At 43.1% G+C, this 18,098-nt stretch overlaps 1 pseudogene; it reads right to left on the bottom strand.

Annotated features, from left to right (window-relative positions):
• Positions 1 to 4,887: 4,887 nt before the first annotated feature.
• Positions 4,888 to 9,111, bottom strand: LOC147419337 (uncharacterized; annotated as a pseudogene).
• Between the last annotated feature and the right edge of the window lie 8,987 nt (positions 9,112 to 18,098).

Below are 18,098 nucleotides of genomic sequence, written 5' to 3'. Positions count from 1 at the left end.
ATCCATCATCATCCCTTCTATCCCTATGATGATGTAGACCATAGGAGACATGATTATATCTACTACAATCTCCGACGTCATGTTGATCATGTGTATTGCGATATCCATCATTGTTATCATGATCATTGTTATCTATCCTTGTGGATCATCATGCTCTCTGTGAGTCCTTTGATCATTATACCTATTGCTATGATCACTTCTATAATCATCCTCTTTGGCATAGTCTTTTCTTCTTTCATAGGTTTGATAGTGATCTCCATCATGTCGATAGCAATCTCCATAATTATGCAGATCATGTCTGTTGTGATCTCCATCGTCATCCCTGCTATGAATTTTTTCATCATGTCAATTGTTGCATTTAGCAACAACAGCTGTGATTCCTTCGATCACCGTCACCATCTCTTCTATCTTCACAATCATGATGTTGATCATGTCTATTGCGATCTATATAATCATCTCTTCTATCTCCATCATGATGTTAATCATGTCTATTGTGATCTCCATAATCATATCTTCTATCTCCATCATGATTTTGATCATGTCTACTATGATCTCCATCATCATTGTATCTATCTTGTGATGATCATGCTCTTTGTGAGTCCTTCGATCATTATCCTTGTGGCTATAATACCTTCTACATTCATCCACTATGTCATGCTCTCTTCATCTTTTATACATTCTCTTATGTCGATCACATTCTCCATCATGTTAACTGCAATCTCCGTCATCATGTAGATCATGTCTACTACGATCACCATCATCATCTCTTCTATGATATGTGCCATCGTGCCAACTGTCATGTTCAACAATTGTAAGTTATTTGATCACCATCAATTCTATAGTCATCCTCTTCGTTATGGTCTCTTATTGAGCACACTCTCCATCGTCATGTCAATTATGTCTTTTGTGATCTCCATCATCATCTCTTCCATGACTCTTGCCATCATCTCCACTATACAATTTGGCAGTGGTGCTCTTTGTGAGTACTTCAATCACCATCCCTTTGACTGTGATCTCTTCTATATTGATCCTCTTTGTCATCATGGTCTCTTTGTCTTCCTTACCTTCTGTGATAGCAATTGCATTATCCATGATCAATGATGATCATGTCTAATGTGAGCTCCATCATCATGTGTATAGAAACTTCTACCATCCTGTCGTCTATCGCGTTCAACATCACCTTCTTTATGCTGCACAACTTATGCCTAGTAGTACATTGTTGCTCTATTGTTTCTACCTCCAACCCTAATGACTCATTTTCACCACAACCTCGGATGTGGCCACTTTCTCTGTGTGCATTGACCCACGACCAAAGGCAATTCAACTATCAAGGCTACACCATCCATTTTGCTCATGCTTTCAACATGTGCTAGCATAAGCTAGTGGACATGCAACCCCTTTACCTGCTTCTCTCTTGGTCTGCTAAAATGTTATTTGGAACGACTAAAAAGCACCACTCTGTTGTGCTTGCTTCTATATTGTTGTTGATCAAGCAGTCCATGTTCTATTATTGCTTTGCTCATGCTCCTAAAGCTGATCCTGTTGGTCCAATTAGTTAGTTGTTGGTGCAATCAGTCAATTTCTCGCTCTCCTTGTGCTATTAATCACCCTATAGTTTGTCTCTCTCAGAGGTTTTGCTCATGCTAAAAAGCACTAGTGCTAAAAAGAATTGTTGTTTGCTACATATTTATTTATGGTAAATAAAGAAAACTATACATGCAATAGATGGGAGTCCATTTACATGGTTTTCAATTAGGGTCTGTTGATCTTAAGTAACAAATAGACAATGATGTATGTGTATGCAAGGGTGCATGTATGTGTGTTGTGTTTCAAGTGTATGACCCTCTTCTCTCTCTCTCTAATATATATATATATATATATATATATATATATATATATATATATATATATATATATATATATATATATATATATATATATATATATATATATATATATATATATTAGGGTGGCATGAATTAAAGCCTTATCATTTGTAGCATTCATAATTTTGCGTCATTCCCACATCCACCACTTTTTAATTAGGCCTTACAATGGATTTGGTAATGAACTTCATTTGTAAAGTCTGTCTATATAGCTTTTCCATAATTTTTGTGAGCGATCTTGGTAGGCATGTTTGAGAGAGAGAGAGAGAGAGAGAGAGAGAGAGAGAGAGAGAGAGAGAGAGAGAGAAGAAGAAGACAAATACAAAGACGAGAGAGAAGACAAGACTAAGATGAATATTTCAATATCATAGGAATAGCGCTAAGCGAGCTCATAGATCTGTCTAACAAGTCTTGAACTCTATCCCTGATACTCAAGAGGGAATAGGGATAACCAACCAACCCACCGGAGTTTGGTTAATAGAAAGGTTTTCTGCATCAAATATGTACGATGAGAAAAATCACACCATGAAACAAGATAGGTGGTGTAAAAGGTGTTTCATAAGCTTAGCCAGGGCCCTACAATAAGGAAAGCCATCCTACCAATTAGCAAAAAGCAAGCGTTTAATTTGCATTTCTAACTTCATTATCCAAATCTTGACCTTGAAAATTAAGGTTTAAATAAAAAATTATAACCAAGATTTTAATTTTCACTCAATAAATCTACATGACAAGACAAGACATATTAACACCACTATCAGGCATTTAACTGACAGAATATTAGCACCATTAACGCTGCCCGTTTACTTCAAGGCTCTAGAAAATAGGTTTCCTCATGTCTAAAATTTTTTCGTTGCGGTGCACGCACTAATTCTTGTGAATAGCCTAGTGGGACCTCTTTCTTCCTTGGTGAATTTTGTATCTTGGGACCTCCTTCCTTCATTTGATAAGTTCGTCCCAACTTGTGTCATGTTCACTCAAGACCATCTTCAACATAGAGATTTGCTCCGGTGAACATTTTCATTAATCCATTTGCATTCTTTAAACCTCAAAAAAGGGACCTCAAAAGATGCATGGGATGATTCTTTTGAGATAAGGTTTTTGGGGCTTTACTTAGGCCCATGTCACACTGGGACACCCAAAGCTTGGCCAAGTTGATGTGGCGTCGCCTCATTCGTCTGCAAAAAGGTAACTTGGGGCTAAACGTTTTGTCAGATGGCCGGCCTCACAAGCTCGGCCAACTTTCGAGAGTGGCGGCCAACTCTCAAAAAGAAATGGCGGGAGTGCAAGAGGTAGGAGTTGAGCTCTGTCCGTCAGCGCAAGAAGCAGGGAGACCACCATCTGGGCTACGGGAGTTGGCTGCTTTTGATAGCCGCCTTTTGCGTCATGGCCTGTTGTGACACGAACTGGGTGACCACCCTGGAAATCCGAGATGGATAGGCGGCCCAGGGCGCGCAAGAAGCGAGGAGACCACCATCTAGGCTACGGGGGTTGGCTGCTTTTGATGGCCACCTTTTGCATCATGGCCTGTTGTGACACGAACTGAGTGCTCACCCTGCAAATCCGAGATGGGCAGGCGACCAAGTGTGATAGGGGCCTTAAAAATCATCGTTTTTTGGGCATGTTAAAACAAGCACAAGCAGCCAGAGGTGCAAATTTTTGAATCCAAATTTATGAAGGGACATTTTTGAATCCAAATTTGTGAATGGGTCCCTTCATAGAAGAGTATCGTCTTCTTTTAAACTTTTTGGTTTAAAAAGACTTATTTTAGTTCGTAAATCTTCCTTTCATTAAGGTTGACACTTCCCTATTTTACCTTTTTGTTTGGAAATGCTAACATGAATCTTAACCTTGTTTTGTAATGCATTTGTACTTGCTAGCAGTATTTAAAAAGAAGAGGGGGGTGTTTGGATAATTGTAACCTTGTTTCTAAACTAGTGCTTTCAATCACGTCATTTTTTTTGTGGTTGTGTTCAAATGTAAAATTGTATTTCCCATAATACACAAGAGCCACAAATGTCTTATATGCTACAAAGGGCTCCACTTAAAAAAACACATTGATCTTTTAAATAGAATTTTAAAAACAATAAAATAAAAGAACCAATTGACAAACTAAAATGATAGAATATTTTAATCCTTTGTTAAGAGAAAACAATTTCTTATGAGGTCTTCCAATGAAAAGACTCTTTCACAAGGTGAAAAATCAAGGAGAATTTTATTCAGTCAATATATATTACACATCACTGGATTAAACTCTCATGAATGCACTCCTTAATCTTTTGTCCTTCAACACCTTTTTTTTTTTAGAGGCCAATAATTCACTACAAGAGATCAATTCATTATCGACATCAAGTTATCAACGTTGGAAAGGGGGAACAAACCCAGCACACTTCAAATTTGCCTCTCTATAGCCCAGGGATTAACCCGCACCCCTAATCACACAAAATCACACATACCTATACACAAGCTGCAAACTGCAATTGCACACACTCGTCTTTGAACACCACTAGCTGGATTAAACTCTTATGAATGCACTCCTTAATCTTTTGTCCTTCAACACTTTTTTTAGCGGGCCAATAAATCACTACAAGAGATCAATTCATTATTGACATCAAGTTATCAACGTTGGAAAGGGGGAAGGGGGAACAAACCCAGCACACTTCAAACTTGCCTCTCTATAGCCCAGGGATTAACCCGCACCCCTAACCACACAGAATCACACATACCTATACACAAGCTGCAAACTGCAATTGCACACACTAGCCTTTGAACACCACTAGCTGCACATACTCACACAGAAACACCTCAGCACCACTAATCCAACATCATACCATCACCCATTGTGAACCCGCTCACATCGGAAGGCCACACATGCCTGGACCGCATCCAGAATAGTGCACCAATTTCCCTCTCTCACACACACACACAGTCCCGGAGCCACCGCTACCACGAGCATATGGCAAAAGACGAGATGCAGATGAAATCAACGACAAACTCGACAAAAAACACAAACCAACTATGTATCACATATACACAATCAAATACAATGATGGCGAATTTGATATTTTCCGGCTTCATAGCATGATGCTTCATGCAGCTTGATCCTCTTCGCACAGGCGATCTCCTTCAAAGCTTTCTCAAAGCAGCTCTACTGGCAGCTCTTCTCGCACATGAACACCCTTCTAATAATGTCCTTTTTTTTCCTGCAGCCTTTTGAACTTCAACTTCCGGTCTGTAGGGTGTTGCCTTGCTTCCTCATACTCAGGGTCGGACCCTTGCCATATGCAGCCCCTCCAATCTACTACACCTCAACCCTCTACTTTAGTCCCTCCATCTGCTTGCTCATGGCCCCAAAACTCCTGGCAATGGCCATTCCTAGATAGCGCTGGCTACTCTCAGCCTCTACCGTCCTTCTGCAGTCACCCGCCACCTTTTCACTTCCAGGCGGCCCTCCTCTTTGGCTGCACTTGGCGCCCCTTGAACCCCTGAAATCCTCCTCTGTTCTTGAAGGCGACCCCCTCTCTGTTTGGCCACTAGCCCTGGCCACCTCCAATCCTCATGCAGCTCTCGACCTTCAGCAGTAGCGGAACAGCTCGTTCCCCACCCCCAACACCATCGAGCCGCTCTTCCTTGGCCCTTGGTCTGCTTCAATCAAAGGCTCCCCCAATTATTCTCTGCCTGCTTTCCTTTGTACCGCCCTCGCTGGCATCCCTTTAACTAGCGAACTGCAGCTCTCTTCATGCATCCTTCACATGCAGGCTCCCTAGCCCCAACTTGGCGGCCTTTCTTTGCAACCTACAGCCCCGTTCAAGGCAGCCCCCGACCCTTCATCAACCCCTCCACCCCTCTCGCAGTCTTCCCGATGCAACTAGTGGCCACGTGGCCATGCAACCACACAGGTTGCGCCGTTCCTTTACTGGCACCAACCACCATGCTCATTCTCGGCCCCCTCCGCTCTGCAAACTGCCATCCACCTCTTCCGATACCCCATAGTAGTGGCGCCGCCATTGCATAAAGAGTCCGGCTTGATGTTTCCTTTTTCTTACTAACAGATGAAAACTATTTTCAGCTTGATTCCAAAGCTCTTGCTTGGGCTTGCTTCACACCACCCTTGCTTGCCCCGATCATCGGAACAAAAAGCTCCCTTATGCAATACTTTGACCAATGGTTGTCCATTGGATATTGAAATTGCCAAGCTTGGGCAATCGTCTTGCATACATCACGGCACCTCATGCAATCCGCACACCATAACATCACCGCCATCCAAAATGGTCGTCAAACCGCTGCCATTTGGCATAATCCCCCACCAATAGCTTCAAATACATTGCTATAAAAATCCAAGTGGTAGTGGGCATAGAGAGCCACAAAAAGCATTGATAGGAGATGCACCCCAAACCCTTATCATAAACTTTCCCGATCACGTGATCTTGAAAACCACCACGGCACCAGTTTCTCTAGCAAGAATTCAAAGCCATGATTGGCCTGCAAAGTGCCGTGTTTGCCACACACACCATAGTCGCACTTGTTCCAGGCTGCACCTAGCAAATGCACCATTGCTCTCCTATCAACCTACAAACTGCTATACTCCTGTTGTTAACAATCCCATGAGCCAACACATTCTGGGTGTACCATCATTGCCCAACCCCTCGTTGAGCATTGATGCTCAACCATAGCATTATTTAGATAAGATAATTGCAGTAGAGAAAAAATGATAGATAGAGCCATGAGCCTTCCCAAGCATGATTCCCACTCCTCCTGGATCAAAAATATGGCATCAATTGTAGCCATCCACTTGGAAAACATATGACTTCAACCCTCTCTTTGCACCTGCAAGCCCAAGAATAAACTTTTGGAGCAGCTTGGCATAGCATATTCCTTCAACCTGTATCCAGAAGCTTTTCGTGCACACAAAATGAACTTGTGTACATTGCAAAATGCCTGCATCATACACCAAAATGCTTCTTCCTGCTAGAGAGGGCTCCATAGCATGATCTGCCTCCAAAAGCCTTTTCAATCTATGCACAGTTGCTTGCACAACAACCTTAAGTAGCAAGCCCATCAAAAGCATAGCACAGACCTTGAATACCTTCTTTGACCTCCGATTGCGACATAGAGAAGCATACAGATTCCTCGTGGCCTGACCGAAGTTCCCAAGCACTAGCTCTGGAAGTGCCTCTTTATCTTCACAATCGACTACAACGTGCTCTTCAACCACATGCTCGATCACCACATCATTGGACAAGCAAGACAAAAATTGATCCCACACTTCATCACCTGCAAGGTTGAGAGTACCCCCCTCTTTGCATGTGATCTCGCTCTCACAAGCTGCACATATACCTGTCTCCAAAGCATCAATTGCCGGAGATATCTCTCTACAGCTACACACCAACTCTGGAACCCTATAGTGCACCTCGACATGCTGGTTGCCCCACCCCCTGCATAGATAAAGCATCTTGGCATACCTCTACTTCACATTCACTCGAACTTGATGTAGATAGCAGATCACTTTCGTCCAGTAGGTCTTCAATGTCTTGCACTTCTGCATGGTAGGCGACGTCAAGCATGGATTTCCAATCTTTGTCATAAGCCACAAAATCCTCCACAGAACTCGATCTTGAATCACTCCAAGCATCTTCGTCATCACATTCATATCCGCTACTAGCGGAGCCTATTAAAGCTTCATCATAGGAGTCAACTTCTTCATCAGCAATGCATACCTTTTTGTCAAATTTTCCACCCAATGGAGCATCTGATACTTCCGTCTTGAAATCTATGACAAAACATATCCGAACCCTCGACCATGACTGCCTATCGGCACCCTTCAAATTGTTGAGCCACGCCTTTGCTTTGCCTTGCATCACCTGTGACAAACCTCTCAACTTTTCTTCGTTGGTCAGCATACCTAGTGACATCATATACAACTCTAGATCGCATATCCAATCTAATGCATCTTGCTCGCCAGTGAAAACTGGCAAACCGCAATCTGCAATCATCTTCAAGTTGTAGGATTCACCGAGGAGCAATCAACAGGTCCTCAGTGGGGGCACCACTGATGAAAAGGGGGAACAAACCCATCACACTCCAAACTTGCCTCTCTATAGCCCAGGGATTAACCCGCACCCCTAGCCACACAGAATCACACACACCTATACACAAGCCGCACACTGCAATTGCACACACTCGCCTTTGAACACCACTAGTTGCACATACTCACACAGAAACACCTCAGCACTACTAATCCAACATCATACCATCACCCACTGTGAACCCGCTCACATCGGAAGGCCACACATGCCTGGACCGCATCCAGAATAGTGCACCAATTTCCCTATCTCCCTCTCTCACACACACACAGTCCCGGAGCCACCGCTACCACGAGCATATGGCAAAAGACGAGATGCAGATGAAATCAACGACAAACTCGACAAAAAACACAAACCAACTATGTATCACATATACACAATCAAATACAATGATGGCGAATTTGATATTTTCCGGCCTCATAGCATGATGCTTCATGCAGCTTGATCCTCTTCGCACAGGCGATCTCCTTCAAAGCTTTCTCAAAGCAGCTCTACTGGCAGCTCTTCTCGCACACGAACACCCTTCTAATAATGTCCTTTTTTTTCCTGCAGCCTTTTGAACTTCAACTTCCGGTCTGTAGGGTGTTGCCTTGCTTCCTCATACTCAGGGTCGGACCCTTGCCATATGCAGCCCCTCCAATCTACTACACCTCAACCCTCTACTTTAGTCCCTCCATCTGCTTGCTCATGGCCCCAAAACTCCTGGCAATGGCCATTCCTAGATAGCGCTGGCTACTCTCAGCCTCTACCGTCCTTCTGCAGTCACCCGCCACCTTTTCACTTCCAGGCGGCCCTCCTCTTTGGCTGCACTTGGCGCCCCTTGAACCCCTGAAATCCTCCTCTGTTCTTGAAGGCGACCCCCTCTCTGTTTGGCCACTAGCCCTGGCCACCTCCAATCCTCATGCAGCTCTCGACCTTCAGCAGTAGCGGAACAACTCGTTCCCCACCCCCAACACCACCGAGCCGCTCTTCCTTGGCCCTTGGCCTGCTTCAATCAAAGGCTACCCCAACCATTCTCTACCTGCTTTCCTTAGTAGCGCCCTCGCTGGCATCCCTTTAACTAGCAAACTGCAGCTTTCATCATGCATCCTTCACATGCAGGCTCCCTAGCCCCGACTTGGGGGCCTTTCTCTGCAACTTGCAGCCCCCGACCCTTCATCAACCCCTCGGCCCCTCTCTCAGTCTTCCCCATGCAACTGGTGGCCACGTGGCCATGCAACCACACAGGTTGCACCGTTCCTTTACTGGCACCAACCACCATGCTTATTCCCGGCCCCCTCCGCTCTGCAAACTGCCATCCACCTCTTCTGGAACCCCACTGTAGTGGCACAGCTATTGCATGCAGAGTCCGGCTTGATGTTTCCTTTTTCTTACTAACAGATGAAACCTATTTTCAGCTTGATTCCAAAGCTCTTGCTTGGGCTCGCTTCACACCACCCTTGCTTGCCTCGATCATCGGAACAAAAAGCTCCCTTATGCAATACTTTGAGCAATGGCCGTCCATCGGATATTGAACTTGCCAAGCTTGGGCAATCGTCTTGCATACATCACGACACCTCATGCAATCCGCACGCCATAATATCACCGCCATCCAAAATGGTCGTCAAACCGCTGCCATTTGGCATAATCCACACCAATAGCTTCAAATACATTGCTATAAAAATCCAAGTGGTACTGGGCATAGAGAGCCACAAAAAGCATTCATAGGAGATGCACCCCAAGCCCTTATCATAAACTTTCCTGACCACGTGAGCTTGAAAACCACCTCGGCACCGGTTTCTCTAGCAAGACTTCAAATCCATGATTGGACTGCAAAGTGCCGTGTTTAGCACACAGACCATAGTCGCACTTGTTCCAGGCTGCACCTAGCAAATGCACCATTGCTCTCCTATCAACCTACAAACTGCTATACGCTTGTTGTTGTTAACAATTCCATGAGTCGACACATTCTGGGTGTACGAGCGTCAATATATGCATTGTTAAAACTGGACAGTCTCAAATTGAAAAAAAAATCAAATTTTAAAATATCGACGCTTTTTTTACGAACATATTGACACCTATTCGAGTGCCTATATTGATGAATATATTGACGTTGATTTTGATGCGCATCTATAAAACAGAACCCGTGAGCTCATTTTTGCATTTTCTTGCTCTTCTTATTTCTTCTCCTGTGTGCATTTCCTCCATACTTGTAAATCTGTAGTATTGGGATTTATCGAAACTCACACACCCTCCTGAAGAAACAAGTAAAAGGGTCACGGTGGCTTTTTAAAACAATAAGAAAGTGATACAATTATTATGTTGAGTTTAACTAGAATTATATAAGGTGAAGCATTATTAGGGAATGTCTCTTTTATTAATAAGTGACCGAGTTTCCTCCTCACAAAGAAGCAAACCGGAAATACTAGCAATTGTTTAGAAATTTGCAGGATTTTTGAACTAAGTTCTCACATATTTCATATATATACATATATATATAAAAAATAAAAAAAACTCATTTATATATATGTATGTTTGTATATATAAATAAATATATTAAAAAATATATATATATATATGTATATGTATATGTATGTGTATGTGCATAATTTACTAAAATTATGCAAGGTGAAGCTTCACTCTAGTATTCTAAAAAGAATAGAATCCAAGAGAAGTGCCATGTGAGGATGTGAAACGAAAGGTAACATAAAAAGATCCACTTGATATTTTAAAACCAAAATAACATTTAAAATAAGTCTCAATCATCAGAGGAAACAATGAAAGTATGCTTAGCTCAACTTTCCTCTGAGGCTTCTTTTAGAAAGCCAAAAGGTATGCTTTTTGTTAGAGTGAGTGTGTATTTGTGTGTGCGTGCATAACAAATGGCGTGTGTATATTTTTTGGAGATTTTGTTTCAATCCTAAAGGCTCTTTGTGCTCACAATGTTCAAATATGAGTGCTCTTTTTTTTCCATGTGCATGTACACACACTGTTGGAATTAGGGTTGTAGAGAAACACACACAGCTTGGAGAAGACGAAGGAAGCTCAAGGCACACAATAGAGAGTGTGTTACTTACTGTGCAATGGAAAGATAGATATCCCTAGAGTGATGGGCGTATATACAATGCATGGGGGAAAAAACCTCCTAAAGAGGGAAAAAATGCCCCGGCGGTCCTAGTGTGTTCACACAAATCACTACCACATGTATATGGTAACAAATCCCCCCTGGAGTATGCGGTGAACGAGAGTTGGCACATGAGTAAAGGGAAGTGCCATGCCCTGAGGACAGGATCAGTCCACAAAGGGGAGTAAGCCCAAAGCTTTGCGGAAAGCTTCAAGCTTCTCACGAGACAATGCCTTTGTGAAAAGATCTGCAAGGTTGTCGTGTGTTGGCACATAAGCCAAGCTGATCTCTCCTGCTGAGAGCCTCTCCCTGACATAGTGGTAATGCACCTCAATGTGCTTTGTGCGAGCATGAAAAACTGGGTTCCTCGCAACTGCCAATGCGCTCTGACTGTCAATGTAGATAGTGTTGGCAATGTCCTGTCCAACACCCAAATCAGCCATAAGGCGTCTGAGCCATACACACTCAACTGTAGCTGTGAAGACTGCCCTGTACTCAGCCTCACAACTCGAAGTGGCCACAGTAGGTTGCTTCTTGCTCAACCATGATATACATGAACTGCCAAGCATGAAACAAAAACCACTTGTGGACACTCGCGTGTCAAAACAACCAGCCCAATCTGAGTCCGAAAAAGCATGTAATTCTGGTGGCAATGATCCCTCCTTGGGATAAAACATGCCAAGATGTAAAGTGCCACTAAGGTAGCGGAAAATCCTCTTGACAGCCTGCCAATGCTTAGACCCTGGGCTATGCATAAATCTACTGACCTGTGAAACTGCAAACTGAATATCCAGCTTCGTGTTGCATACATAAATGAGGCAACCAACAACAGTTTGGTAAAGAGTGACATCAGCAGGATCACCAGCATCATGTAGACTCAACTTCAAACCTGTTTCCATGGGAGTGGCAATAGGTTTGCAATCCTCAAGTCCAAACTTACATAGCAATGTCTCTATGTAACTTTTCTGACACAAGGAAATACCACCATCACACTGCTTAAACTGTATACCCAAATAATGATGCAACAGCCCCAAATCTTTCATCTTGAAAGTAGCATTCAAATCAGCCTTAAATTCATCAATATGTTTCTCATTTGGTCCAGTGATCAGCAAATCATCAACATAACGAACCACAATGAGAAGTACATCACCCTCACGCTTTACATACAATGTGCTTTCTGTTGGACTGTTACGAAAGCCTTGTTTGACCAAATGAGTGTCAGCTTTCTCATACAAAGCACGAGGAGATTGCTTCAACCCATACAAAGCCTTGTTACATTTGCACACTTTGTCCTCTTGTCCTTTTATGACAAAACCGCGAGGCTGCGTTACATAAACTTCCTCAAATATGTCACCATTCAAGAAAGCAGTAACAATGTCTGATTGATGTACATGCCAACCAAAATGAGCTGCCAATGCACATAGAAAACACACAGTAGTCATACGACAAGTGGGAGCAAAAGTCTCTTCATAATCTATGCCTTTTTGCTATGCATAACCCTTTGCAACAAGCCGAGCCTTATGGCGATCGATCTCACCATCCGGCTTGCGTTTCAACTTGTAAACCCACTTCGTACCAATGGCCTTTTTTCCAGGAGGCAAATCACATAAAGTCCATGTGTCATTTTCTATAAGTGCATCATATTCTGATTGCATGGTAGCCATCCAATTTTTTGAATTTTGTGCTTCATCAAAAGTCAAAGGCTCCTCAACATCATGTAAGCTAGACACAGCCAAAGCATAACAATCTGATGCATAAGATGCATGGCGAGAGCCTGAACGACTACGACTAGACAAAGGTGCATCCACTTTACTGTCATGCAAAGTGTGCACCAGCCATTTTGGCATACCTCTAGCCTGCTCATTTTCAGCCCTTTCCCCATCAAGTACATCATGTACATCTGCATCAGTAATAGGCTGATCTAGAACATTTTCAGAAATCCCCATAGGCTGTACATTTTCCTCATTGGAACTTACATTCGTATTTCCACCACTAAAAAGAGGCAACAAAGTGTCATAAATGTCCTGTGAGCTTACATTACTGTCTCTAGTACATGACAGCAAGGGTTGAACAGAATCTTCCACAAACATTACATCCTATGAAACCAGAATATGTTTTGTTGCGGATGATACAACCTGTAACCTTTGCTTTCAGCACTATAACCAACAAAAATACATTTGACAGCCTTATCATCCAATTTTCTGCGCTGCACTTGTGGCACCAAAGCATATGCCAAACAGCCAAAAACACGCATGTGCTCAATAGAAGGTTTTCTATCATGCCATGCTTCATATGGAGTAATAGACTGCAAAGCTTTCGTAGGACACCTGTTAAGTACATAAGTGGCACACATAATGGCCTCAAGCCAAAAAGAATGCGGCAAAGCTTGACTTTTGACCATACATTGTGTCGTCAGTGACCTGTTTTTCCTGTCAGCAACACCATTTTGCTGAGGTGTATAAGGCACTGTACATTGGTGTTTTATCCCACGACTAGCCAGAAATTCATTAAATTCATGAGACATATACTCCCCCCCTCAATCAGAACGGAGGGTGCCCATAGTACATTTCGAGACATTTTCAGCCATAGCAAGAAATTGTTTAAAGCACATAAAAACTTCGGACTTCGCTTTAAGCGGAAATACCCATGCATGCCTGGAGTAATCATCAATGAAAGTCACGAAGTACAGGTAATTGCCCAAGGACGGAGTTTGCATAGGCCCACAAACATCACTATGCACAAGCTGCAATCTGCATGTGGCCCGAACTGAACCATCCTTTGGAAACTTAGAACGCTGCATCTTACCCAAAATACAGCCTTGATAAACATGTTTGACAGGTGCTTCAAGAGGTGGCAAAGAAGCAACCATATCAGATTTCTGCAAACGCAGCAAACTGGCAAAATTCAGATGACCAAAACGTGCACGCCAAAGTTTTGCATCTGAAATAGCCCTTGAATCTTCAATAGCATTTGCAAAATTTTGTCCACACTTGTTATACAAAGTGAGCTTATACAGCCCACGACACAACAGCCCAGATGCAACAATTTCATCACCAAAACTGAGATCATGAACTGTATATCTGTCATCCACAAATTTGACTACAAGTACAAGTGTAGCAAGTGCGGATACAGACAAGAGATTCTTCTTGATCCCAGGTACATAAAGTGCATCAACAAGTGTGAAGGAAGTGCCATTAGCAGCAGTGAGCACAATCTTTCCAACTCCTTGAACTGGATAAGAGGCGTTGTTGGCACAAGTGAATGAATTCCCATGAGGGACAGACTCGAGAGAGGTAAACAATTCACAATGTGAGGTAATGTGCTTTGTAGCACCACTGTCGAAATACCACACATGTGAATCTGCAGCAACTGACAAGCATGCATCATGGACAACAGGATTGTAAGTGCACTCTGTGCTAAAAGCCCATTCTGCATCAACATCAGCATTACAATCTCCTTTCACAGAAGACTCAACAATGGCTGCATTTGTAGTGGAACCAGCATTTGCAGTGGAACCACCCTCTTTCTTCTCAACTTAGGACATGACTTGATCAAGTGATCATTGGCTTTACAATAATGGCAATGCATCTTCTTTTTGCCCTTATCACCAGAATTGCCAGACGAAGTACTGCCAGCAGAAGCATTAGGAACAGAATTTTTTCCACTCGCAATAGAACCATAAGAAGTGGCTGCATTATTGTTACCACCCTTTCTTTGAGAAGCAATAAAAGCCTGTTCAATTGCACGCTGCCTAGTCCTATTTTTTCTGGAAAGTGACTCTTGCAACAGCAATGTGCATAATGCATCAAACTTGACAACTTCAGGATTTCCTTGGGTCATCAGTCTCCAAGTACTAGCAAAAGTCTGGTAGGAATCTGGTAAGGCATCAAGAACAATCTGCACAAGGGAACTGTCTGAAATGACTTCACCTGCAGAAATAAGATGCTCATTGATATCCTTGACACTAGCAAGGAAAGTGTCCATATCATCTTCCTCATGCATAATCTTCGACTCCAGCTCTTTACGCAGCAAAGCAATTTTAGCCTCATTGCGGCTTGCATAAAGACCTGCTAAAATATCCCAAGCCTGTTTTGCAGATTTTGCTGAACGGATGTGAGGAACAATGGTGCGCTTCACAGACAACGCAATCAATGCATGAGCCTGCGCATCCTTAACATCCCAATGAGCTTGTTCTGCCGTAGGCAAAACAACTCTAACAGGTGCAATCCTTGCAGCAAGACCTGCAACATCCTCAACATCGCCTACATCCTCAGAACCAGGACGTACATCAATGCCCTGCACAATGTTCCAGAAACCCTTTGACACAAGAACATGTTGCATCATATAAGCCCACATAGGGTAGTTGTCCCCATCCAACCTGTCCTCAGCAGCAAACATCTTGAACACATCTTTGTTGTTGTTGTCAGCCATGGTAAATGGTGCACCTGATGTGAAAATTGCGGAAAATAGGAGAAATGGAGCGGGAACAACCTGTGCTATATAGCACAAACCGTAGAAGACTATAAGGCACCTGTTATACAGAAAACGGTACTGACAGAAATTCTGCACAAAATGACGAAATAGCATGTGCAGTACTGCCTGTAGTGGAAACGAAGGTCGAAATGAGCCCAAGTCAAAATTCTGAGCAGACTTAGCTCTTTGAGCTTTCCCAAAATTTTTGTCAACCTGCGAACGCTCGCCAAAGCTCACTGAAATCGGAGAAAGTGAGCAGGCGTGTGCTGGAGTAGCTGGCGACTAAGCCCGGGAGGACGTGACCTGCTCTGATACCAATTGTTGGAATTAGGGTTGCAGAGAAACATACACAGCTTGGAGAAGATGAAGGAAGCTCAAGGCACACAATAGAGAGTGTGTTACTTAGTGTGCAATGGAAAGATAGATAGCCCTATAGTGATGGGCGTATATACAATGCACGGGGGAAAAAACCTCCTAAAGAGGGAAAAAATGCCCCGGCGGTCCTAGTGTGTTCACACACATCACTACCACATGTATATGGTAACACACACACACACACACACACACACATATTCCCGCACACATGCACATAAACAAATAAATACACACACACACACACACACACACACACACACACACACACACACACACAAACAATTGCAAATAAATACAGACACACACAAACAATTGCACATAAATATACACACTACATGCACACATATATATTTTCACATAAAATATTATTAATTAAAAAGTTTTGAATTAAATTTTTTATTTTCTAGTTTTGGCATAAATATTTACTTAAACAAAATAATTGAAATTTGTTTAAGATGAATAAAAAAATAGAAATTGTTGATTTGTTTAACATGAATATTTAGTCCAAAAAAATTTTATTGATTTGTTTTTGTTTAGATTCATTTATACTTAATTATTTTTTATTTAGGCAATTTCATTTTAAGTTATGTTAGCCATAGGAGCTTTTAAGTTTTTTTTTTTTTTTCGACACACCATAGGGCCCACAGGGGGAGGTGCTTATCCCTTCCAAATATTAGCCATGTTACATGGTCGGGCAAGGGCCGCGTACCATCGGGCAAGAGCCACGCGTAGGCATCACCATGGCCACCTAATTGATGCACCACATGCTGGGAACGACGGAGAGAACTCGTAGCAACCAGCTAGGAGCCTCCTCCTCGGGTGACCCACCCTAGGAGGAGGATGCACTCGAGCGTCCAAGGGCAAGAGCCCTAGCAACGTGAACACCAGGTGAGCACAAGGTGTCCCTCTAGAGTGTGACCCAACAGGGGCTTTGAACCCACAACCCGTAGGTTGAGAGGCCAAAGCCTTACCGTTAGACCAACTCTTTGGGGACTAGCCATAGGAGCTTTTAAGTTATGATAGCCGTGGTGAGAGAAAAGCGTGAGCAGGTCACGAGGTCTGAGTAGGTTGTGTGAGAGAGAAGTGTGAGCAGGTCGCGAGGTCTGAGCAGGTCGTGAGGTCTGAGCAGTGTGAATAGGGCTTGTGGGAGGGTATCCCTTCAAGCAGATGTAGATCGGGAGGTTTGCAAGGGTTTTTGCTCGATGGGAGTTGGACGTACCGAGTTCTTTCCTGGCACGTTGGATGCTTGTTGCATAAGAGTTCGAGCCTCACTTTGTCAGTGTCACTGTCATCCTTAGCCTCACCTTTGTTCAGTGCGATTATTATCCTTGCAATAATCGCGATCATTAGCTTTTAGTGTAGCGACTGTTAGTTTGCTTCTCAAAGTCATCCTAGTTTTTTTTCCCTTGGAGTTATTATCAAGAAAGAGCAAGCGATTATTATCTATCTTAGGGCGATTATTATTTCCTTCCTAGATGTGTTTAAAGAGCAAGCGACTATTATCTATCTTAGGGCGATTATTATCTCCTTGAATCCCTTGTGTGACTTGGAAGCCGTTCACCGAGCCATGGCGAGCTCCTCTAAGCCATCCTACGCCGAAGCAATGTGGCAGGTAAAGAGCAGCTCAACGTTTTGAAGGCTATCATTCTGACAGGCGACTGTGTGAAACCGAGCGACGATGATAGCGATCAAAGCTCACTTGCTAATCTGAGTAAGGAGGAACTGAAACAAAGAAAGACGCAGGTGGAAAAAGACCTAGCGTCAATCCTTTGTGCACTATCATTGAACAAAAGGTCGTGCGAAGATTCGGCGAGACGAAGGAGGATGTTGCTAAAGTGGCCAAAGGGGATAGAGCTTTCCAAGCACTCAAGAAGGCGCTCCCGCAGCGTGTCGAGGTGGAAGATGACGTTACAATGATTTTTCCCCCTGCCATTGTGAAAAGACAACTTGCGGAGGTTGCAAAATCCACTCTAGTCTTCGGGTTTACGGGGAGAGTTTCCAATAGAATTGAGCTCAATAATTGGCTCTGCAATCCAATGGTTTTGAATCAACATGGCTCGGTAATGTTCACCCAATATATAGCAAAAGGATTCATGACACTTCAGTTCAAGGACAATGCAATGGTTGAGAGGGTTTTGGCGAAAAGCCCACTATTCTTTGTGCATGCTCCCTTGGGACCCT

The sequence above is a fragment of the Adiantum capillus-veneris genome, chromosome 29 (assembly GCF_014529385.1).
Source record: "Adiantum capillus-veneris isolate H3 chromosome 29, ASM1452938v2, whole genome shotgun sequence".
Taxonomy (NCBI): Eukaryota; Viridiplantae; Streptophyta; class Polypodiopsida; order Polypodiales; family Pteridaceae; genus Adiantum; species Adiantum capillus-veneris.
This window is presented reverse-complemented; position numbering and strand designations above follow the sequence as displayed.